Raw genomic sequence first — 23,953 nt, 5'->3', positions numbered from 1 at the left:
GTTGTAAGACTCCTCTTAGCGCTCCATCGTGGAGGCAGTCTGCCCATTAGAACATTTCGGGCCCTTTGCTTGAAGACATCCTGCTACGTCCACGCACACACCCTCCCCCACCTCCCCTTACCCTCCACTTCGCCCGAGTCCCCTGCCCTCTCAGCAGGACCTAATCTCCTTCATGTTGAAAACACAACACCAATATTGTGAATACTCCAGAGAGCTCCAAATGGCAGCCCCATCTGTTTGATTTTTAAATACACACATGCCTTGGAAACACTTGTCGAGCAGCTGGGGTTGAAGTGCCCCTATTCTGTGTTAACGATTCTGTCTGCAAAGCTCAGTAACAGACTATACCAAATTAGCTACAATTCACCAGAAAAACACCCCTATCCTGAACCACAGTGGGGCAGCTTTAGAGCGCAGCGAAGAGCTCAGTGATTAAACGCCTGCTGCAGACTTGTGTGTAACCCTTCATATCACACACTGGAAGGCAGTCACAGTAGTTCAGAGGGAACGCGCGCCTGCTGCACCAATGCGTGTAACCCTACATTCTACCTCATTCGGGCGCCTGAAACAGTAAGATGGAGAAGGAGAGGGAAGAGGAAGGAGGAGAAGGAGCCGGTGTGTGTGTGTGTGTGTGTGTGTGAGCGGGTGGAGGGGGGGGGGGGGGGGTGTTAGGTGCTTTGGAAAGAGAGAGATGTAACCGCTCATGTTGACATCACAGTAAAATGTAAAATAGGGAGCGGATGCCAGTATAACGGTTCGGGGTCATATGCGCCTTCTGCATTGGTGTGCATTTCTACTATACATCGTTTGATTCGATATGAGTCAAGAGCGAATCGGCGTTTTATTAATAAGAAGTCGCTAAAAAGAATGCTCTTGAACAGCCTAATCTAAAATCTATTCTATAAACTTTAATATAAGGCCTGGGCTCACTCATTGCCCCTGGCAGGAGAGAATTTAAGATGCCCTCGAAGCCCCGTAGAAAGGGCAGAGGTTAATCCCAGTGACCTGAGCACATTCCAACTCCACTCTGCTGCTGCCTGCCACTGCCTCCCCCAGAAATCATGATATGCAGGCTCACACCAAATTCTTGGTCCAGTGGATTCTTTAGCATTTAATTTCATTTTAGGGGCACACATTGGGCCACAGATGAAACTGGTGGGCCACCGACCGCCGCCCCCCCCCACCCCCCCAAAAAAAAAAAATATATATATATATAACTGTACTCATTATTTCCCGATACTAATCCATCACTAATTCTTGTTGGGTTCCAGAGTAGCGTGCTACTCACCGAAAAGCGCTTCGACGCCTCGTCAGGGGTAGTAAGCGCTATATAAATACTATTACAATACAATACAATATATAGGCATAGACACTCACGCATGCACGCACACACACACATTTATTTATTTTCAATGAAAAAGCAAACATTAAATTAACGTTATAGTTAGATGAAATGTTCAGTAACAATTTAAGGTAACCTTTTAAGCTCTAAAAATGACAGAAATTCACCAGTTATAGTTATTTCCTGTAACAGTTAACTATAACTTGTGTCCTGCTCATGCACAGTTTTCTCATCAGTAATTTCACTGCAAATGTTGCAGTGATATCATCAATGATGTCACAGAAGATGTCACAAGTGATGTAATATATGAGGGTAATTAGTGAGATTGGATTGAAGTGGAGCAGGGTGGATTGGATTGGGGTGGGGTAGACTGAACTCAATGGGGTGGCTGGATTGGATTGGACTGAGATAGAGAGGGTGGATTGGGGAGGAGTTGCAGATTGTAGTTAGTGGGGTGAATTGGAGTGAGGTGGGGTGGGTTGTAGTGGGGTGGATTGGGTGTGGTGGGCTGCAGGAGATGGATTGGGATGGAGTGGATTGGGTGGACTGGTATTGGGGGGATTGCAATGGGATAGAGTGGAGCGCATTGGGTGGATGGATTGGAGTGGGGTGGACTGGACTGGGATGTGTGCGGTGGATTGGAGTGGAGTAGAGTGGATTGTAGTGGACTGATTTGGATGGGATTGGAGTGAAGTGCGGTGGAATGAATTAGGATGGGGTGGGGTGGACTGGATTGGGGTAGAGGGGTGAACTGGAGTAGAGTAGTGTGGATTGGAGTGGATTGGGGTGGATTGGAGTGGGATAGATTTGAGTGGGGTGGACTGGACTGAAATTAGGTGGGGTGGGCTGGAGTGGGTTGGACTGCATTGGAGCGGATCAGATTGTGGTGGATCAGATTGGAGGATCGGACTGGGTGGATCAGAATGGAGTGGGGTGGATTGGAGTGAGGTGGATTGCATTGAGCGGGGTGGACTGGATTGAGTAGGATGGATTAGGGTGGGGTGGATTATGGTGGTGTGGATTGAGTGTGGTAGATTGGATTGGAGAGGGGTGGGGTGGATTGTAGTGGGTTGAATTGGGTTGGAATGGGTAGGTTGGATTGAAGTTGGGTGGATTGGATTAGTGTAGGATGGATTGACTGGGGAGGGGTGGACTGGATTGCAGTGGAGTAGATTAAGGTAGTTTGGAGTGGGGTGGATTGGACTGGAGTAGGGTGGATTAATGGGACTGGATTGGACTGGAGTGGGATGGATTAGAGTGTATTGTATTGGAGTGGGATGGGATGGGCTGGTGTAGGTGGACTGGGGCAGATTGGAGTGGGGCAGAATGAAATAGATTGGAGTGGGGCAGGTTGGTTTGTATTGAAGTGGGGCAGATTGGAGTGGGGCAAGACTGGAGTGGTGTGGATCTGATTGGGGTGGATTGGACTGGGGCAGATCAGACTGGAGTGGGGTGGATTGGATTGAGTGGGGTAGACTGAATTGAGTAGGGTGGATTAGGGTGGGGGTGGATTGGAATGGTGTGGGGTGGATTGGAGTGGGGTGGGGTGGATTGCTGTTGAAGTGGAGTGGGTTGGATTGGGCTGGAGCGGGTTGGATTGGATTGGATTGGATTGGATTGGAGTGGGTTGGATTGTATTAGAGAGGGGTGGGCTGGATTGGTGTCGGGAGGATTGGATTGGTGTGGGGTGGATTGATTGGACAGGCATGGACTGGATTAAAGTGGGGTAGATTAAGGTGGTTTGGAGTGGACTGGATTGGACTGGAGTGGGCTGGATTAAAGTGGATTGTATTGGAGTGGGGTGGACTGGGGTGGTGTGGTGTGAGTGGACTGGAGTGAGGTGGATTGTATAGCAAGGGATTTAATTGTAGTGGGATGGATTTGATTAGATTGGAGTGGGTGGGTTACATTGGAGTAGGGTAGGTTAGATTGGAGTGGGGTGGGATGGACTGGAGTAGGGTCATTTCTATTGGAGTGGGTATGATTGAAGTGGGGTAGATTGGAGTGATGTTGGGTGGGGTGGATTGGAGTGCAGTGCAGTGGATGGACTGGAATGGGTCGGACTGGACTGGGATGGGGTGAGGTAGATTGGATTAGGTTGGGGTGGATTGGAGTGAAGTGGAGTGGAGTGGATTGGTATGGGGTTGATTGGAGTGGATTGGATTGAAGTGGGGTGGATTGTAGTGGGTTAGGCTGGATGGACTGGATTGTAGTGCGGTGGACTGAACTGGGATGGGGAGGGGTGGATTCAATTGGATTGGGGTGGACTGGATTAAACTGTGGTAGGGTGAGTTGGGCTGCAATTTGGTGGACTAGATTGGGGTGGATTGTATTGGGGTCATTTGGACTGGATTGTGGTAGATTGAAGTAAAATGGAGTGGATTGAGTTGGGTGGATTTGGGTGGGTGGATTAGTGTGGGATGGGGTTGACTGAGTGTGGTCAATTGGAATGGGGTAGAGTGGGATAGATTGAGTAGAGTGGGGTGGCTTGGGGTGGACTGGAGTGGGATGGATTAGAGTAAGGTGGGTGAAATGGACTGGACTGGAGTGGGTTGGACTGGATGTAGTGGGATTGGATTGTAGTGGGTTTGATTGGATAGAGTGGGTGGAGTGGAGTGGAGTGGATTGATTTGACAGGGGTGGAATAAAGTGGATTGTAAGTGAGTCGGGTGGGCTGGTTTGGGGGGATTGGAGTGAGGTGGATTGTGCAGCAGTGGACTTGATTGTAGTCTGGTGGACTGGATTGGAGTGGGGTGGGTTGAATTGGAATAGGTTGGAATGGAGTGGGGTGGGATGGATTGGACTGGAGTGGGGTAGATCAGACTGGAGAAGGGGGACTGGACTTGAGAGGATTGGGGTGGAGTGGATTGGATTGGGGTGGGGTGTGGTTGTAGTGGGATGGGTTGTGGTTGATTGGAGTGGGGTGCATTGGGATGGAGTGGGGTGCTTTGGAGAGGTGGATTAAACTGAAGTGGGGATGATTGTTTTAGACTGGAGTGAGTTGTTAGGAATTGGAGTGGTTCAGGTTGGAGTGAGGCGGGTTGTTTTGGATTAAAGTGGAGCAAATTAGAGTGGGGCAAATTGGAGTGGGACATAATGAAATGGATTGGAGTGGGGCAAGTTGTTTTGGATAGAAGTGGGACATTGGAGTGGAGCAGGTTGTTTTGGATTTGAATAAGGCAGATTGGAGTGGGGCAGATTGTTTTAGATTGGAGTGGGGTGGATTGTTTTCGATTGGGGCAGTTTGGAGTATGGCAAATTGGAGTGAGGCAGATTGTTTTGGATTGGACTGGGGCAGACTGGAGTGGGGCAGATTGTTTTGGATTGCTGTGGGGGAGATTGGAGTGGGGCAGATTGTATTCGGGTGAAATGGAGTGGGGTGGATTTGGTGGGTGTGGGGTCGATTGGTTGGGAGTGGGATGGATTGATGTGGGGTGAATTGGGATAGAGTGGGGTATATTGGAGTGGGGTGATGTGGATTGAATGGGAGAGGAGTGTATTGTTTTGGACTGTAGTGGGGTAGATTGGATTGGGGTTGACTGAAGTAGGACAGATTGTTTTGGATTGCAGTGGGCAGAGTGGAGTGGGGCGGATTGGAGTGGGGCAGACTGTTTTGGATTAGAGTGGAGCAGATTGGAGTGGGCGAATTTGAGTGGGTCAGATTGTTTTGGATTGAAGTGGGGCAGATTGTTTCGGACTAAAGTGGGGCATTGACATAAATGGGGTTTCTAGTTGGCTAGGGTATCTACCTGAGCCAGAGAAAAAACCCCACTCTAGTCAGGGCAAGTCTGATACACACCTAAATTAACATGTGCTTACCTTCTTGTAGCTTGGAACAGAGCAGACAGGCTTAACTTAAGAGACAATGTGTAAAGCATTTGTGAGACACAAATTACAGTAAATCAATTAAAACACCACAAAAAGACTACACACAAGTTTAGATATTTATCTGTGTTGATGAAGAATGTAATCAATAGACCAAGAGATATATATATATAGTTTACCAGTATTAACTGTAAGAGCAGTGCATAAATCATGTACACTCCTTTTAGAGCCTTTACTGTAATTCTGCTCATCAAGAATGCACATTCACAGAAGCTGAATCGGGTCTTGGAAGGTACTCAGGCAGTCTGGGAAAAGACAGAGATGCTTTCAGGGAATCTCCCCCAGCTGCTCAAGATGTCCTAGGTCTCAGTTGTCAGGATCACACAATCACCCTTCCTTGATGGGCAGAGTGCAGCCGCCATCTAGCGAGGTGCGCTGCTTCCCAGCTCCGTGGATGAAGGCAGGCTGGGGAGCAAGCCGCAAGTTGTGCAGGCGAGTCATGGTCATGGGCCTGTGCCGCTGGGCGCTGTTCCTCGTCTGCCCGGGTGAGTGGGGAGGTCCAATCAGGGTGTGCAGCATAGTGCAGATACCTCCGCCAAGAGTCATCTCCTCAGGGCGAATTTGGGTTTATGGAGCGGCCTGAGGTTAGGGACTGAAGTGCAGCGCACCCTCCTCTCTCGCAGCTGCTGGTTCTCAAGTGCACCTAACTTAGGGGTGACTTATATGTAAGAAAAGGGGAGTTCTGGACTTGGCAAGAGGTTTTAAGTGCCAAGTTGAGGTGGCAGTGGGACTGCCCACGGAGGCTCTGCCGTGGCAGGCCTCAGTCGGGTTTAATGGGGCTACTGAAGTGGGTGGAACAATCAGTGCTGCAGGCCCACTAGTAGCATTTAATTTACAAGTGGTATTCCACTCTACAAGGGATTTACAGGTAAATTAAACATGCGATTTGGAGATACCTCAATGTTACCATGTTTTAGGGGAGAAGCGCATGCACTTCAGCACTGATTACTAGTGGTAAAGTGCTCAGAGTCTAACAAAGGATACAACAACAAAACAGGAGGTAAAGGCAAAACGTTTGGGGTAAGACCACCCTAAGGATGTCAGGCCTAGCAGGCAGATTGGAGTGAGGCGGCTGGAGTGGGGCAGATCGGTATGAATTGGAGTCCAGGTTGTTTTGGATTGCAATTTGGCAGATTGTTGTGGACTGGAAAGCAGCAGATAACAATGGGGCAGATTGTTTTGGATTGGGGCAGATTGGAGTGGGGCATATTGTTTTGGATTGGAGTGAGGCACATTGTTTTGGAGTGGTGCAGATTGTTTTTTATTAGAGTGGGTGAATTGTAGTAGGGCAGATTACATTGGGGTGGGTTGGGAGGATTGAAGTGGGATGGGTTGGAGTGGATAGGATTGGGATGAGTGGTTTAGATCTGAGGGGGCTGGATTGTAGTGGGGTAGATTGTAGTGTACTGCACGATTATGTGTTAAAGCAGCATTTCAGTAATTACACATAATAAAGGAACAATGTCGCTTTGCAATATTTTAAACAAGATAATCATCATCTTTTTCATAAGAGCGCCCACAAGCAAAAACAAAAGAAAATATGAGAGGAAAGTGAGAATAGACGACTTGGCAAAATAAAAGAAAGTTAACTATAAAAAATAAAAATGTGCAACTTTGTCCTGCTGGGCATGTTTCTGCCAATCACAAGCATTCTGTTTGCAGGGCCCTAGAAGTTCAAAAGGAAAAAAAAGTACCTCAATCATATTGGGAGGAGAGGATGGGCCATAATTAAGTTCAATCAATCAGTGCTTGGTCCCTGCTCCACAGAGAGTAATGGAAATGATGCTTGCCCTGCACTGACAAATCACGAGGCTGTAAAGAACAGTACCATGCAAGCCAACAAATGGTAAGTGACAGACTGGCTCCAAGCCCTTTACTGTACACAACGAAGTCTCGCAAGCAAGATGCATACACTAGAGAATGTCCTTGCAGCCTCAACCCTACAAAGATTGTCACTGAGATGAGACAAACATCCCATGCCCTGTCTACAGGAGGACATTGTGTCAAAAGACAATAACCACACTTACGTTTGGAACGCAAAATCACAAGTAGGAGGCAAACACTTGAGAACTCTCGTGAAGATGTCTACAATCACGTAATTTACCATCAATTTAGATCACCTCGCCTGCAAAATTGAAAAAGGGAATTCTCAAATTCTGCAGGTCCAGAAAGGCCATTGCTTCCAACGAGCACAGCTAACCACCATCCCCTCTCCTGCGTTTCAGGCCCACTGCTCAGCACCTCAGGAATAAGCACTGACAGCTGATCTGTGATCTGCAATCAAATTCAACAATCTTCAAAAAGAGCTGCCAAAGGCCACGTCAAAGAAGAACCACAGTGCGTTTTAACTATATCTGCCCATACCTATTGAACCAACTGCACAGCATTTTAACTGTCAACACACCAGCCTGTTCCAGAGACTTTTCAACATCCATCCCTCAAAAAGTGAATCAGCATCCTTGGAAACCCAGCTGCACCTCTAGGCCCATATTTATACTTTTTTTGCGCCGCATTTGTGTCACTTTTTGATGCAAAAGCGACACAAACTTACAAAATACAATTGTATTTTGTAAGTTTGTGCCGTGTTTTGCTTCAAAAAGTGATGCACATGCAGCACAAAAAAAGTATAAATTTGGGCCCTCTTGCCCCCTTCTAATCGACTTATCTAAAGTGGCAGCCTACAAAACAAAATCAAAATAAAATAAGGTGCATGTTTTTCAATCAGATCCAAGTGATAAGGAAATGTATTTGCGGAGTCTTTTTGTAAAGTAATACATACCCCATAGTAAGAAAGACTAAAGCCCATATTTATAATTTTTTAGCGTCGCATTTGCGTAGCTTTTTAACACAAAAATGGCGCAAACTTTCAAAATACAATTGTATTTTGTACGTTTGCGCCGCTTTTGCGTCAAAAAATTACGCAAATGTGGCGCTAAAAAAGTATAAATACGGGCCTAAGAATCTGAAGATCAAGTGAGTCAATTTCCTAGCTGATACTCTTTGTAGGCAGAGAAGTAAAAGCAGAACATTGAAGACTGTTCATAAACCACGATCCCATGACAAAGTCTGCAACAGGCAGGATATTAACCTTAGGCCTGGTTGAAGAGGTGCGTTCCCAGGTACCTCCTTAATTTGAGAAATTTATTTTCAAGTCTTAGACGTAGGATTAGAGTACTCGAAAGAGATGAAGGCCAGACATGTGGAGAAATATTCCATCACGTTTCTTGTTTCTGGACTGCTGTTGTATGAGTGGTTTATGATCAGCAGAACCTAGGCATGTGGGTGTTATAGAGACAATAGGCAGTGTGGTAGAGTAACATTGGCAAAGAGCATCTTGGGAGCGCTATCATTTTAGAAAAGTTTCTTTAAATTGTGATCCTTTACTGTTGACCTATGAAAGGGACTTCAGTGCAGGCAAGATGTGGTCTCATTCTTTCAGGCCAACCAGTATTAGAGCAGCATGATCCTGGCACTGCTTAAACTGCGGTTGCAGGTGGGGCCCAGAGGCGTTCGTTTTTGGGGAGCAGGGTTTATTTTTCCTCAAAACACTTTCATCCAGAATTACAAAGAGAAAAACACAGCAAAGGGAAAGAGGAGGGAGGAGGGAGACAAAGATGGAAAAACAGGGGCAAAAGAAGAATGCAGAAATGAAAAAATAACTTTCATGAGTAAAATAATGAGGCATGCATTGTATGGTGGTGGATTATAGAGCCATGACGTTGAACCAGAACTACACAGACTTAGTATTCAGCTTCCTGACTATCGATAGTATCTGCTAGGGTCATTTTAAAACCTTTGGTAGTTTAAGAGTAAGTTTTAAGAGAATTCTGTGTATATGCCATTGAACATGATCATTGTGAAGACTAATGTCATTTTCTGAGAGAAACTGGAGAGTCAGGACTTTTCTAAGAAGATGTACTTGGTTGCCCGTTGGTTTATCAACAGTTTGGTAGAAAGGAAACTCCCTGCTGAACCACACTGCCAAAAATAGGCTCTCCACACTCTCCCTTGGAAACAATTACCCCAAGAAATCCTGTTTATTCGGGTCCTTGTTTAATATAAACAGGTACCTCTTAGCTAAGGTGCTCGACCACCATTGTTTGTGGTTCCTGAGCCTGGCAGAAAATACTCAACTTCTTCTATCAGGAATTGTGAATATGGCTTTCACTGAAACGTCCCCCTTGTCTGAAACACCTGTACATTTAGAACAGGTTCTTCTTCCTCGAGGATTCTACAAAGATGCACCTCCCCATTGTGCATAAAATCTAGATGCTAGTCTTAGAATTCCTGAATCCCGTTCACATTTGTTATGTGGACTGGCTCAGGGATCGAACTGGAAAACTAGAATTAACACAGAATCAAGCTGCCAGACTCTGGCCCAACTGGATAACTTCTTTGCACATTACTCCCAACCAGAAATAACTGCAACGGGATAGAATATAAAATTTAAGTTTAAAAAGTTGTATACAAGATCTGTTGGGTCAGCTGACAACTCCATCTGCTTTCAATTACACAACCTTCAAAAATTGAAGATTCATCCATTCATTCAATTGAAAATGCGTTTTCTGTAATGGCAGTGTGCTACCACACCATGCATACTCCACTCGATGCCACTCCACCCTCTGCACTACTCCACACCACTGTACTCTACTCTGCACTCCACTTTACACCACCCAACACTACTGCACTCTGTGGCACTGCATTCTACTCTTCTCTTCTCTGCATCACTGCACTCTGCCACTCCACTCTGCATCACTCCACTCCATGCAACTCTACACAACTGCACTCTATGCCAATCTATTCTGCACCACTCCACTCTGCACCACTTCCTTCTGTGATGCACCACTCTAATCTCCGCCACTGCATTCTACAAAGCTGCATTGTATGCTGCTAAATTCTATGCTGCTGCACTCTACGCCACTGCACTCTACCTCACTATACTCTGCAACGCTCTACGCCAATGCACCTTAGATGAGGATGATACTATCCTGGCCCCCAACCCATTGCAGCACTCATGGTCGTTGACAGCGCTAAAAGATTGCACGTCTTGACTGGAGCACTTTTGAGCTGAGGCTGCAAACCCATAGCGTATGCCAGCTTTCATAGCTAACTATATATTGGAAATGGCAAGGCTATGCAACAAGCAAAGCTGGTCGTTCTGTCTTGCATTTTGGGTCCTGAATAAACATTTTAAAACAGGCAGCAGCAGTGAAATGCAGAAATAAATGATTTCTCTATACATTTAATTTGTGAGATGAAACATTTAATATCTGTACTACGGAGATGTTAAATGGTTCCTCATACATGGCATTGTATGCATTCCATGGGAGGTGGAAACTACATCAAACAGCCAATAACAAGAGAAGAAAGAGAAATACTGCTCTTGTTGGGGCCAAAGCCCACTCTTTATATAATTTTAGGAACTGGTAGCAGGACATCACTTCCTGATTCAGCATAGAATTAGGTTTGTCATAACAAATTTTGAGCCGAGTTGGTTTCAGACCCATGAAGATCGATGGGCGAGCGGGTGTCTAGGCCCGGGCCCCTAGCCTTCTTGCACTCTCATTCACAAAATGCATTTATTGATGCCGCTACTGAGAGCGGCGGAGAAGAGTGTAGTACGTTATGTAGTCACTTAACAACATATTACAACATAACATTACACATTACCAGCTACATTGCATTGGACAGGGCCTCATGCCATTGACACCGTCACTTATACTACCTACAGTTAATACAGGCTTCTCACAGCGCACGTTCTAGAAGGACCCATAACAAGAGATGCCATGAAAGGCATTCCTTTCATCATAATCCTCACTATAGACTGGGCAGAACATAGCACCCAGAAGGTTATAATCCCAGCTCTAGCACATGCAACATATACCACCCAGAAGGTATCCCAACTTTGCCCCCACTTCTATTCTGTGGTAATACTAAGGATGTGGTTGCAGTGTGTACGCTATAGAAAGACTACTATTCTTTCATAACATAAACACATCACTCAGGAGGTCCTCTGCTGGTCTGTAGGCAGGCATAGACCTCGAGGCACATTAACCATCAATACGTCCCACCAATACCCCGCTCACACTGTGCCAAAACAGGGACCGGTAATAAATGAGCAGATTATGTCCATGTAAGATCCCTTAATACAATAAAATAAATAGTGAATATTGATCCGACGGTGTATGTGCCTCAGCTACGCTCGGACCTCCGGTGGTTCCCTATGCACCCCAAACTCCTAAGTCACACCCTTTTGTAAAGAGGCGACAAGGTATGCAGCAATTACTACATCGAACATCTCGTATATAATGTACTTTTGTCCTTTACCATAACCACTGCATGCCAGATCTAAAAAGCAACACAATCTACGCTTGGGTCTCGGTTGGTACCATCTCCATAGCACCCCGCAGCCCACTCCCACCCTAATCCCCGGCCTTTGGCTTCATCCCATTCACTGCCTGCAGTAATAAATACATGTGCTAACAGAGGCGATTCCGTTTATTGTGTTGGCGTTACAAAGGAGCATAACGTCAATTTCTAAATAAAAAGCCTCTTGATTCTGTCTGCTCAGGCCACTCTAGCACTGAGCTTTGACGGTGTGTGTGTGAGTGTGGTGGTGGTGGGAAGGAGCGGGGGTGGAGGGGGGGGGGGGGGGGTAAGGCATGGCTCCGGCACTCTATCGCTGTTACACCGTCCAGTCACGGATCACCCGCCTGTAATAATGTAAGCGAGCGGTTTTGCAGGCGCGGTTTACAAACCCCCATAATGTAACATGACATGATATAAAACAGGAGAGACACCCGTCATCTCACGCTCTGTGGCGCTCCAGGCTCGAGCCCTCGTGATACTTAGTACTACCATAGCCCCCCACCCCTTCACTCCCCATTCACACCCTGCAGTCATTTTCCTTCCATTGAATTTCCTCTCTGGTTTTGCGCTATCTCCGCTTCCTTTCCTAGCGCCCTGCTCTCCCCTCCGCTCACATCTTACACGCTGAGATCCTGCCGCCACACCGATCCAGATCCTCAATTCGAGCCGTGGCAACGTGCACTGACCGACTACCCCGCCACTTTCGTTCGTAGCTCGTTGTTAGAACATGCCGTGCTTTGTTGAATGGTAACTCGACAGGTATATTTTCATAAATATTCACCCGTGGACCCCCTACAGACTGTCCTCGCCCCTCCTATCCCTGCAGTACCTTTATTAAATCCTTGTCTGGATGGACTACCCGAGATGGGTGCCCTTTGCCACGCGCCCTCACACCTCCGTATGACTCCCTTGTTGGTCCGTGGTCTTGGACCTATGTAGCCTTCACCAGCCACTGTCTAGCCGCTTGCTGTCACTCATTCGAATACCGGTACTTACAGGAGTATCTGGAGCCTCTCTGAGCATCCCCGGGGTGTCTGACAGATGGGCTGTGGGGTCTCGGCCCCGGCTGAGCGCCCACATCTAGAAGAGCAGGAGGCAATGAAGGGAAATCCAGCTGCCCCTCAGCGACGAACAGGTCTTTGACACAGGAATCCACAGAGGTGGCTGTCAAGACCAGAGCTCAAGATGCGCTGGGGAGAGCTGCGGCTACCAGGCTCCCCCGCCCCTTCCTAGCCCGCAGCCACAGCTCCGCCCCTGGGCGGGGCTGTGAGAGGAGAGAGGTGGAGCACAGTGGTGAGAGGGCGGGGAGAAATATGCCAGTGTGTGGGATGGGGAAGTGTGAGGTTCGGAGACTGCAAAGCTCATGGTTGCGGCGAGAGAGATGGCGGAGTGCAAGAGACGAGGATCAGGACTTTGAAGCAAACACGACGGACAAAAATGAGGCAGTAAATATAAGAGGCGAGGCGCCAGAGGAAGAGGAGACCGGAGCAGGGCGGAGAGAGAAGCATGGCAGTTTGAGAATGAGAACGAGGGAGGCGGAGCCGGGTTGGTTGTGGGAGTTTGGAGAAGTGGCTCTGTGAGAGGGAGATGAAGATGTAAGGATTGAGTAAGGCAGTTGGGGGGCACTGAAAGGAATGAGAAGCAGAGCCAAGAGAAGGAGGGGCAGTTGAGTTGAGACTTTGAAGGTAAGGGAAAACGTGCATGGGTGCGAAAAAGACGGAAGGAAGAAGAGCTGTGAGAGAAAGAGCAGCCTTCAGGATGTGACACAAGGGAGGTTAGATCTGTCTAACGAAGGGTGTAACGCAGGGCTGACGGAAAGAGATAGGGGGAAAGAAAAGCATGTTAAGGAGAGCTTGAAGGTGCAGTGTTGGCGATGAGGGTGCACGGGTGTTAGAGAGGGATGAAAAAGAGGCTTCGTGAAAGGAGGAGGGAGTAAAACTGTGTGAGGAAGGTAGTGACGTCAGCATTTGAGACACTCCCTCCCTAGTCATTATATATGGGATCAAGTACCCCTTCTGCATATTATAACGACATATCAAGTCACCAAGAAGTTCTGTAACCACACAGAGGAACGAAATTAAAGGCTGATTCATTTAGAAGGTCTTGGAAGTCATGAAAATCCAAAGTAGGTATCCCTTATGTCAACATATTATAAAGAAAAGTGTCTGTCACAGAAGTCTTTCGCACTGTTGACTAACTATGCCAACACAGAGAGGTACACTTAACCGAAGTTTATTCAGGTAAAAACGATCCAGCAGCACCTGCCACAGGGAGCAGTTGCCCGGACTCTTTCATGCAGAAAAGAGCCAGAGTGCCTGAACAATGAACATTCCAAGTTACAGCAATATACAGTCAATCATGACTCACAATATGGCATAGGCATAGTATGTACTGCCATCTTCCCCTTTATAAACACAAACAAAACAAAACAAAATATATAACTGTGCACAAAAATAGTGTCAAGCATCATTACAAATAACACTTTTAATTTTGTGGGTACAGAAGTATTATGGACTGCCTTGTGGTTATCAGAAGTGCCTAGATTTTCACAAATATTTTGAACAGAATTGGAATGAGTCTCATTAGAATCAGTAACAACTGAACAAGCAGCTGAAGATCCAACATTTCCTGGGGATCCTGGAAAAGAAAAAGCATATGAAAAACTTTGAACTACTGTTTTGATTTATGCATTGTTAACAAGTACACCTTCATTATCATACCATGCATCATTCCTTTCAACTTCTTTTAGTTTAAGTATTTTCTTTGACTGTACATCCGTTAACATAATTAAACATTTCTTACTCCACCCCTTTTCAAGAAAGTAAAGCAGAACCTTTAAAAAATGTAAAGATTTTCACCAGAGACAAGTATTTCGATTCACTTTTTTTTACTCTAAATTGTTTTCTAACTAAAACTCAGTCACCTACTGAGAATGCAACTTTTTTCACATTGTGTTTATTTTTAATCAAATCTTTCTTCTGAGGACTGGAAACATGACCCCTCATGAAGAAACCATCTGTTGACCAAGCAGAGCCTAAGAACTACAGACACATGGCGATGCTCCCCTTTCTAGTGAAGGTTCTTGAGAAGGCAATCAACCAGCAACTCATTGATCACCTGGAACACATCAACATCCTCAACCCCTCTCAATCTGGATTCCAAGCCACCCACAGCACCAACGCAGCCCTGACAGCAGCCACAGACAACATCATGGTTCTCATGGACCGCAGGCATAAGGCAGCCCTCATCTTCCTGGACCTGTCAGCCGCCTTTGACACTGTCTCCCATCACATCTTTATCAACAGACTCCACCACATCGGAATCCAGGGGCACACCCTCAAATGGATCACCTCATACCTCACTGGAATAGCCCAGAGAATCCATCTCCCACCACTCACCTCTGAGCCCAAAAAGATCATCTGTGGCGTCCCCAAAGGATCATCCCGCAGCCGCACCCTCTTCAACATGTACATGACTCCCTTAGCCAAATTCATCAGACCACACAGACTCAACGTCATTTCCTATGCCAACAACACCCAGCTCATCCTCTCGCAAGACCCCTCCACCACCAGAGCCAGCTTCCACAGATGTATGATGAGCATCACCAACTGGATGAAGGACAACTGCCTCAAGCTGAACATGGAAAGACAGAAGTCCTCAACTTCGGGAATAATACCTCACTATGGAACAACACAAGGTAGCCTGCGGAAATCAACCCACCCCCCCCACCCGACAGACCTGGTCTGAAACCACAGGCATCATCTTAGACAGCACGCTATCTATGGAGCAATAGGTAAACAGAGTTTCATTTGCCTGCTTCCACATCCTCCACATGCACCGCAAGATCTTCAGGTGGCTCCCAGTCGACGTCAGAAAGACGATCATACAGGCCCTCGTCACAGCAGGTTGGACTACGGGAACACCCTCTACATAGGAATCACCGCACTCCTCCTGAAGAAACTACAGACAATACAAAACGCAGCGGCAGGACTCATCTTCAACCTCCCCAGACGAATCCCCATCACATCCCACCTTAAGGAGCTACACTGGCTCCCAATCCAGAAAAGATACCAGTTCAGTGTGTTGGCGCATGCATAAAAATCCCTGCACAACATGAGACCAGCATATATCAAGAAGCGCATGACCTTCCACTAACTAAGCGGACACCTATGATACGCCTGCCTCTTCCTTGCAGACACTCCCTGGATCCACCAAGCCAACAGTGCAGGACGCTCTTTCTCTCATGTGGCAGCCAAGGCTTGGAACAACCTCCCCCTGCACCGCAGGACCATCTCATCACTCCAGCATGTCAAGAAAGGTCTCAAGACCTGGTTGTTCAAATGAACTAATCACCACGTAGCAGTTAGCAACTCCAGTGCCTTGAGACTCTCACAGGCGATTTGCTGCGCTTTACAAATTATTTATTTATTGACTGTGATCAGATTTGTCCTTATGGTATTTCAATGCCTTCACCCACTCTGGACACACCAATGACTTTGGAAAAAAATATCCGTATTAGTTTAAAAGGTAAAACATCTGTAGTGGTATGTGGAGTAATAAAATAAGTTCACAGTTTCCGCCGAAAAGATTTTTACACATCTAAAGCAGTTGCTACAGCAGTTTGTACCCCTTCTTTAAAAATTCTATTGATTCTTCCACCAAACCATTTGATGTAGAGGAATACAAGGCTATCAGAAGATGATTGATATCAAAGGAATTAATGAAATGTGTCCTGTGTTTAGAAGTAAAATGCATCCTATTGTCTGTAACCACAATTTTGGGAGCTCACTCAATGGAAAAAATTATTTCCCCAAATTTGATCACATACTCAGTACTTAGAGATGGTACAAAGTCAATATACACCCATGTAGAAAAATAATCCACCAGAACAATCAAGTATCTTTTCTCAGATGGTAAAAGCTCAACGGGACTGCAAAATCTTGAGCAACTTTATCCCAAATATTTTCAGGCATGGGATCTGTGGGGCATATTTACAGCCCTGTGTGCCGAAGGTGCATCACTTTTTGTGACGCACTGGTGACGCATAGTGCAGAGCCATATCTACAAGGCCACGCACAGCTACTTCGCGTGTCTTTTCATGGCTTTGTAGATATGGTGTAAGGCAACGCAGTGCAAGGAGCTGCATTGCCTTACACTGCATCAAGGAGGCATTCTATGGACTTTGTGTTTGGGTTTTCCCACAAACACCCATTGGTTTTGATGCACTCCCAGATTTACAAGAACCTGTAAACCTGGGAATGCATCAAAACTGTACCCCTAGCAAGTGTAGGCGCAAAAAGGAGTGTGTGTTCCTTTCTCTGGACCAAGCTACTTCTAAAAGCTAATCTCAATAATCAGGGAACACTGAAATATTCTTCGCACAGTCTTAATCTTCAAATGTAGCTTAATCTATACAGTCATTGAACAAATTCTTCTGCTGTATATCCATGTACAAGGACAGAGCCAAATGAATTCCAGTAATAAAGTCTTTATTAGTATTCCATAAATAATCAATACTTTAGCCCAGCCAACATGTTTCGTCCTATGAAGAACTTCATCTGGGCTGCAATTTAAAAGTACAAATATACATTTTACAAAACAATCATGATTTTTTTTAATATTCAAGATTAGAGCTGCTATAAGTCATTGAGCTAAGTTCAACCACCAGATGGCTATCTTGTATATTTTTAGCTTTAGGGACTTCATCAAACTTTTTAGCAAATGTGAAAATCCTTCTACTACTATAATCCTTTTTGTCCTATCATATCTTACTTACCTTCCTCTCCTTTATCTGTAGTTGATGATTACTGATCACTTCTCGCAGAAACTCAGTGATTTATAGCAGCTCTGTTCATTCTTCTAATGAGGACTCAGTACCCATTAATATGTGAGGGCCCAGTCTCCCTCAGAGTTCTTCTTTTTCTGAGGAAGTGCAACACATATGAATGGGAACCAAAAGGAACATAGGCAAACAAGGAGAGGAAGGAGGAAACACAGGAGGTACTGGGATGGTGACTTGCAATCAGAGGATTAACATAATTTGCATGGAAACTTTAGTACCAATGTGGATACGTTGGGAGATATAAATCAGTTACACATGAATAATTTGTCAGACAGGACACTAAATAATATTGAAATACATGTCTTGCAACAGGGTCTAACTTTTTGTCCTTTGAATCACTGCAATTATACTGATTTACAAATTGACTTATAAAAATTTGCTAGGCATTTGAAACTGAAAAGTTTTTTTGCCACTTTGGATAAACATGATATACAGAAGATGAGAAAAGTAAAAAGATCAAGTCTCAGCATCTCTGATGTCTAAGATTTACATGTTTTATTTTCTTTGAATGATGATGAAGAAGTGGATGATGTATGTACAATGCTGGATATAGAAATTGATTATGAATGCACCAGTGGTCTTACACCTCATTCAAAGGTAACACCCCAGGGTAGTCGGTTTCCCTCTATTGATTTACTTGTTAAGAAAACAGTAGAGGATTTGCACAGATTGGAGGAGGTTTCCCTTACACAGATGGACACCGCAATAGAGGTGATAATCTGACCTATGAGGAAAGCTTTGTCTAATTTAGGTGTGGACAGCTCAATAATCATACGAGAGGCTGACAAGGATGGAAACATTGTTATAATGTGGAAAAAAGATTACAATAATGAAATAATGAGACAATTGAATGATGTCCATTGTTATAACAGATTGATAACTAATACTTTGTCTGCTGCCCAGTGTCTAATAGCAATGGACTTGTTAGAGAAGTTGAGTGATGTGGTATGAGACCCCCAGGATGGCATTTGTGTCCTTGGATGTAGTAGGGGTCTCCACATGCATACGTAAGGTGTTTGGTCTCTTTGCATTGAACTGTTTCTTATCAAGCAGGAGTGTGAGTTTGGTAGAACTCATTTCAGCCATTTCCCAGATGTTGATGGAGATGGCTGAATTGATTCTGACAAGCAACTTTTTCCTGTTTGGTTACAACTGGTACTACTGGACCCAGGGGACACCAATGGCATCTAGGTTTGCGCCCTCTTATGGACTGCATAGAGCATGTTTATTTTCTGGGGCACTTCATTGATGATATGCTGATCATTTGGACTGGATCAGATGTGAGCTTGCAGAAATATGAATGGTATCTGAATGATAATAGCTACAATGTCCAGTTTACTATGTGCCATAGTAGGACAGAGATTAATTTTCTGTATGTTCAGCTGTTTGTTAGAGATGGTAGTATTCAAAGTAAACTGTACTGAAAAGAGACGGCCACCAAGAGCATACTAGGAGCAGACAGTGCACATCCACACTCAGTAATTGGAGGTATCCCGTATGGGGAGATAATCAGAATCAAAATGCTAGAATTGTAGTCAGGAAGATGACTTCAATGAATGTTCGAGGGATTTGAGATACAGATTGCACGACAGATTATGACAATAATTTACTGAATAAAGCAGAAAATAGAATTTGGAGAATGCACAGAAGCCTCACATTGGTTCAAAAGCCTAATTGAAAAAATGTGAGAACAGGGTGGTATTGGTTTCTACTTACAATCAAGATCATGGGAAATTCTATAAGATTTTACAAAAACATTGGTCTCTGCTTGGATGTGTGCCAGGTTTGGCAGAGATCTTACCTGCCAAACCCATCACTATTCCTCATCAAAGAGGTCCCACAGTAAGAGATAGAGTTATAAGAAACTATTTTAAATCATCTAAGTACATTAAGGATAATTGGTTACTGGGCCACCGAAGGGGTATTATACCTGTGGTAGTTGTAAGATGTGCCAATTTGGTGTCAACAAACTTAAGTATTTCAGTTATAATACTGTCACATCATATTCAGTGCAACAATGTATTAATTGTAACAGTGTATGGGTTGTATATGACATTATATGTAGTTGTTCTAAGGTCTAAGTAGGTAGCACTAAGAGGCTTTTGAAGATGAGGATGCAAGAGCATAGAAGGACAGTGTTGAATCAGGATGTACATTCACCTTTGGGGAAACATATAAGGCGCACTTATAGTCTGGACTTTAGATTTCATGGCTTGGAGAAAATTGATCCTGGGGGAGGAGAAGCTGAATTTAGACTTCATCAAATAGAGTCCAGGTGGATTAGTAGATTAAGAACATTGCAGAGGAGATCATATCTTGAAAGTAAGCTGCATTATTTTTAGTGAGGATTTACAAGTGATGGTTCTTTAGGGTATTGTCCCTTGCTGGCCAGATGGGACATTAGTTGCGATATTTGGTGAAACTAGTTTGTATAAAACTCTGTTAAGAGAGGATTGGCTCATTCGAAAATTCGATGAATGTGATTGGACAATGTATACACATTGGTGTGACCAACTTGAAGGTGAAATTGCTTAAGGTCACACTTTTTGGATTCAGAGATCAATATTTGCTGTAACAGGTCTGTGGGTAACTTTGTTAATAGAAGATTGGCTCATGTGAAAATCCGAAGTATGTGATTGGACATTGCCTATGAAGTGGTGCGGCCAACACACAGATGATATTGTTTGGGGTCACTCTACTTACATTCAGATTTGAACCCACATTGGATTGATTACATGGCTTTAAATTTATAATATGTTTATAGAATGTTGAGATACTACTAGACATCTGTTTTCATACTGTTTTCATATTGGAATAACTGGTGTAATGATCAGCGTTCGATATTTGGTGCAACAAACTTGTATATAACTCTGTTAAGAGAGGATGGGCCCATTTTAAAATTTTAAGAATCTGATTGGTGATTGATGTTGGTGTGGCCAACATGAAGACAACATTTTTTACGGTCTCTCTAGTTACATTCTGAGTTCAATATTTGTTGTAACAAGTTTATATGTAACTCTGTTAGTAGAGGATTGGCTCATTCGAAAATCTGAAGAATATGATTGGGCAATGTATTTGCGTTGATGTGGCCAATGCAAAGGCGATATTGTTTGGAGTTGCTGTGTTTACATTCTGACTTGAGGCCCAGAATGATTGGATGGCTAGGGTTTTAATGTCTTGTTCCAATTAAGGAGAGAATACATTTATTTAAAAGTCTGGAGAATGTGACTGGATGATGTATGCTAATAAAGATGTTATTACTGGAACCTGTTTGTCTCCCTCCTTGTATATGGATTGACAGAAGAAGAATTTGAGCAATGACTTTATAGATTAATCTACATCTTATGATTAAGACTGTGTGAAGAATATTTCAGTGTTCCCTCTTTACTGAGATTTGTTATGCGTGTATAGTGGTCTCCCGGCAGTGAGACCACAAGGGGTGAGCACTATTCAGAGCTATATTATACATATATACTTCAGTGCGGCTGATTCAGAGCCAACACTGCTCTATTTGTTGTGCTATGTTCTGAAAACTGTATAACCTTCTGCAATACCTTATCTATCAGCAATTAAAGCATCTAACCAATCCTGGTACATGACACAAGCCTTTCCTTTCACTAGATCTTCAATCATAGCAACTCCACTTCCTCCTGACAACCATCTTCATCACTAGAGACAAGTGGCATTTTTCGCCAGAGTCAGCTCTCAATTTTTCCACCATGAACTGTACTTGATATCAAATACATATTCCTGAAGTTGTGATAGTAGCCTCACAAGACGAGCTGAGGGGTTACCTGTACCAGTACCACTGATAAGGTACACAAGAGGTTTGTTATCAGTATAAATAGTAAATCTATCAACGCATAAAAATGTCTTAAACTTCTCCCCTGCCCAATTGCAAGCTAATGCTTCCCTCTCAATGGTACTGTAGTTAGTTTCAAGCATCTTCAAGCAAAAGCCAAACGGAATCATAACTTTCTTGTCATCTACTCGTCGTGACAAATCAGCACCAAGCCTGACTTGTCTGGCATCCACAGTCAAAATACACTTCTTGCTAGAAGTAAATGGTGTTAAAGCCAAGGCTGACACAACTAATTCTTCAACCTTCTCAAAGGCTTTACTCTCATCAGCACCCCCCCAAACAAAATTCACACCTTTCTTGAGTAAGGATGTAAGTGGTTGTACTGCAAAGGCATACGCCTTGACAAACCTTGAGTAATACTCACTCAGTCCCAGAAAGGAACTAAGAGTATCCTTATATTTTGGGAAAGGTAATCCCTTGATGACTTTAATAATACAATGGTTTGGTTTGATACCTTCAGATGTTATTCTACGATCTGAATAGTCCAATTCTTTCACCAAAGATTTGCACTTATCTAAGCTTAATTTTTTATTTTTTTCCCCTCGAAATTGTGTCCATAAGTTTCTGAAATATGCTGGCAGCCGAAGCCAGACCAAACGGCATTCTAGGAAACTTAGGCCCATATTTATACTTTTTTAGCACAGCATTTGTGTCATTTTTTGATGCAAAAGCAGTGCAAACTTACAAAATACAATTATACTTTGTAAATTTGCACCACTTTTGCGTCAAAAAATGACACAAATGCAGCACTAAAAAAGTATAAATATGGGCCTTAAAGCCACCGAATGGTGTTATGAAGGCAGTTAATGCATGTGAAGCAGTATCAAGAGGTATTTGAGGAAATGCTGATCCTAAATGAAGGATATTAAAAACATTAGCTTGTCCCAAATTAGCTAACAATTTGTGAATGTTAGGCAGTGGATGGCAGTCAATATTAACATTTTATTCAGGGTGCGCAAATCCGCATACAAGCAAATTTCCCCTAATTTCTTTAGGACAATAACAATGGGACTACCCCATTCGGAAGAGTTGATTTCCATAATTATACCTTCATTGACTAAGTTTCGTAGTACAACTTTAAGGTCTCTTGCACTTAATGGAACGTGTCTCACCCTGCAGGCAACAGGAAGTGCGCCAGGCTTTGACCTGATGTGGTGCTCAAACTTAGTGATGTTAACAACATTTCTACCACACATATCTGGAAAATCGTTAAAAAACTGTTCTGTACCATCTTCTGAAACATGTTCTAGTAACAACATATTCACAGCAGCTACCATAAGTGGTTTATCAGACCCCGGAACCAAGATTAACCAATCTTAACCACAGTTTGACACCCACAAAGATTTTATCCTTTTAAAGCAACATAAACTTTGGTAGTGGCTTTCCTACCCATACATGTCAAAAGATCCAGAAAATAACCCAGCGTATTATTGTTTTGTTCCCCAGAAGCACTGGGGTTGACATTGCGAGGTTCTGATATCTTGTTATGTCCCCATAAATTGAAAAACAGAGTATCAGATAGAATAGTAAGAAGGGCTCCAGAGCCATCATTTTGTGTGAGCTATCACCCACTGAGACATATCATAATGGCCATTTGACCTTAGAAGTTTGCCCGGCTCCCTATTCTAGTGTAAGAACAACTTTTTACAGATTATTAGACCGATCTTATACTGAATCACCCATAACAAGACCCACAGTATTGACTCTGAGTTGTTTTCTTCCACCTCTCCAAACACCTTGAAAATGTCACATTTTCTTGCATTTATTGCAACACTTTCCAACAACTGCACAATTTTCATTATTGCCCAAATGGGATCTTGACCCACCATTAAAACAAAATTGTTGTGTTCTCTTGTGCACCAACCCTGACATTTTTCCTTTACTGAAATAAAGCCTAGGGTGTCAGATTCCACTAATCCTTTAACTCCTACATCAGGTTGGTCCTGACCCATGAGTTTGCTAGAAACTAACGAGTGTTCCGTTTCTTTTGTGATATCTACCACCTCCACTAAGGTGAGGTCTCTGTAGCCCAAAATATGGTCTTGGATCTTCTTCACATAACAACCATACTCCAATTACATGTCTTATGTGTCTCCAAAATTACATGATAAAGCTAACAGTCTATACTTTCATCAGCCGCCTGTTAAAATTAGACCTTTCTGAAAGAACACTGGATTGTTCCAAAAAGTTTTTGGATAGCATTCTGACTGCCTCTGTTTACTCATTTTACTGACCGACTGATCCATAGCAGCATCCAGTTCAGGCAGATTATCAAAATCTGTTGGCCTTCCTGTCCTAGACAACTGTAAAGTAAAGCCAATTGTCTCCTGGGTTCAAATTTAGTTGCATCCACTAAATAATTTTCAAAACTGCACAACCAATACTTCCATTTCATAGGTGTTTTTGCTGGCTGCTGTAAAAAGGGTGTTATTTGAATCAAATACTGATTAGAAGCCATATTGTAAAAAGTCTGCAGTACAATCAATAAACAAACAGAGGAAATCAGAATGCAATTAAAATTAATTATGACTATGAAGAATATGAAGTCTGTAAAGCACACAGCTTCTCCTCAGAGTGTCCTGGCACTGCAGGAACAATAACCGCTGATCACACAGGGAGGAACAAAGCTAAAAACCTTCAGTAAAAAGCCAGG

At 43.9% G+C, this 23,953-nt stretch overlaps 1 protein-coding gene and 1 long non-coding RNA gene across 3 annotated transcripts in view; one reads left to right on the top strand and one right to left on the bottom strand.

Moving 5' to 3' along the window:
- Nucleotides 1-12,827, bottom strand: part of PPP1R16B (protein phosphatase 1 regulatory subunit 16B) — a 232,557-nt gene extending 219,730 nt beyond the window's left edge. Inside the window, exon 1 of one of the 2 annotated variants that reach the window (XM_069243781.1) lies at nucleotides 12,593-12,827. The gene's annotated coding sequence lies outside the window, so the exon portion shown is untranslated. The remainder of the gene's footprint in view (nucleotides 1-12,592) is intronic. The other variant, XM_069243780.1, reaches the window with a different exon arrangement.
- Nucleotides 12,828-13,216: 389 nt separating this feature from the next.
- The window catches only part of LOC138304068 (uncharacterized), a 100,518-nt gene continuing 89,781 nt past the window's right edge, over nucleotides 13,217-23,953 (top strand). The window contains exon 1 of the long non-coding RNA XR_011205495.1: nucleotides 13,217-13,281. This is a non-coding gene — a long non-coding RNA (uncharacterized lncRNA). The remainder of the gene's footprint in view (nucleotides 13,282-23,953) is intronic.

This window comes from Pleurodeles waltl, chromosome 7 (genome assembly GCF_031143425.1).
Source record: "Pleurodeles waltl isolate 20211129_DDA chromosome 7, aPleWal1.hap1.20221129, whole genome shotgun sequence".
Classification (NCBI taxonomy): Eukaryota; Metazoa; Chordata; class Amphibia; order Caudata; family Salamandridae; genus Pleurodeles; species Pleurodeles waltl.
Note: the sequence above shows the minus strand (reverse complement) of the source record. Positions and strands in the feature narration are given on the sequence as shown.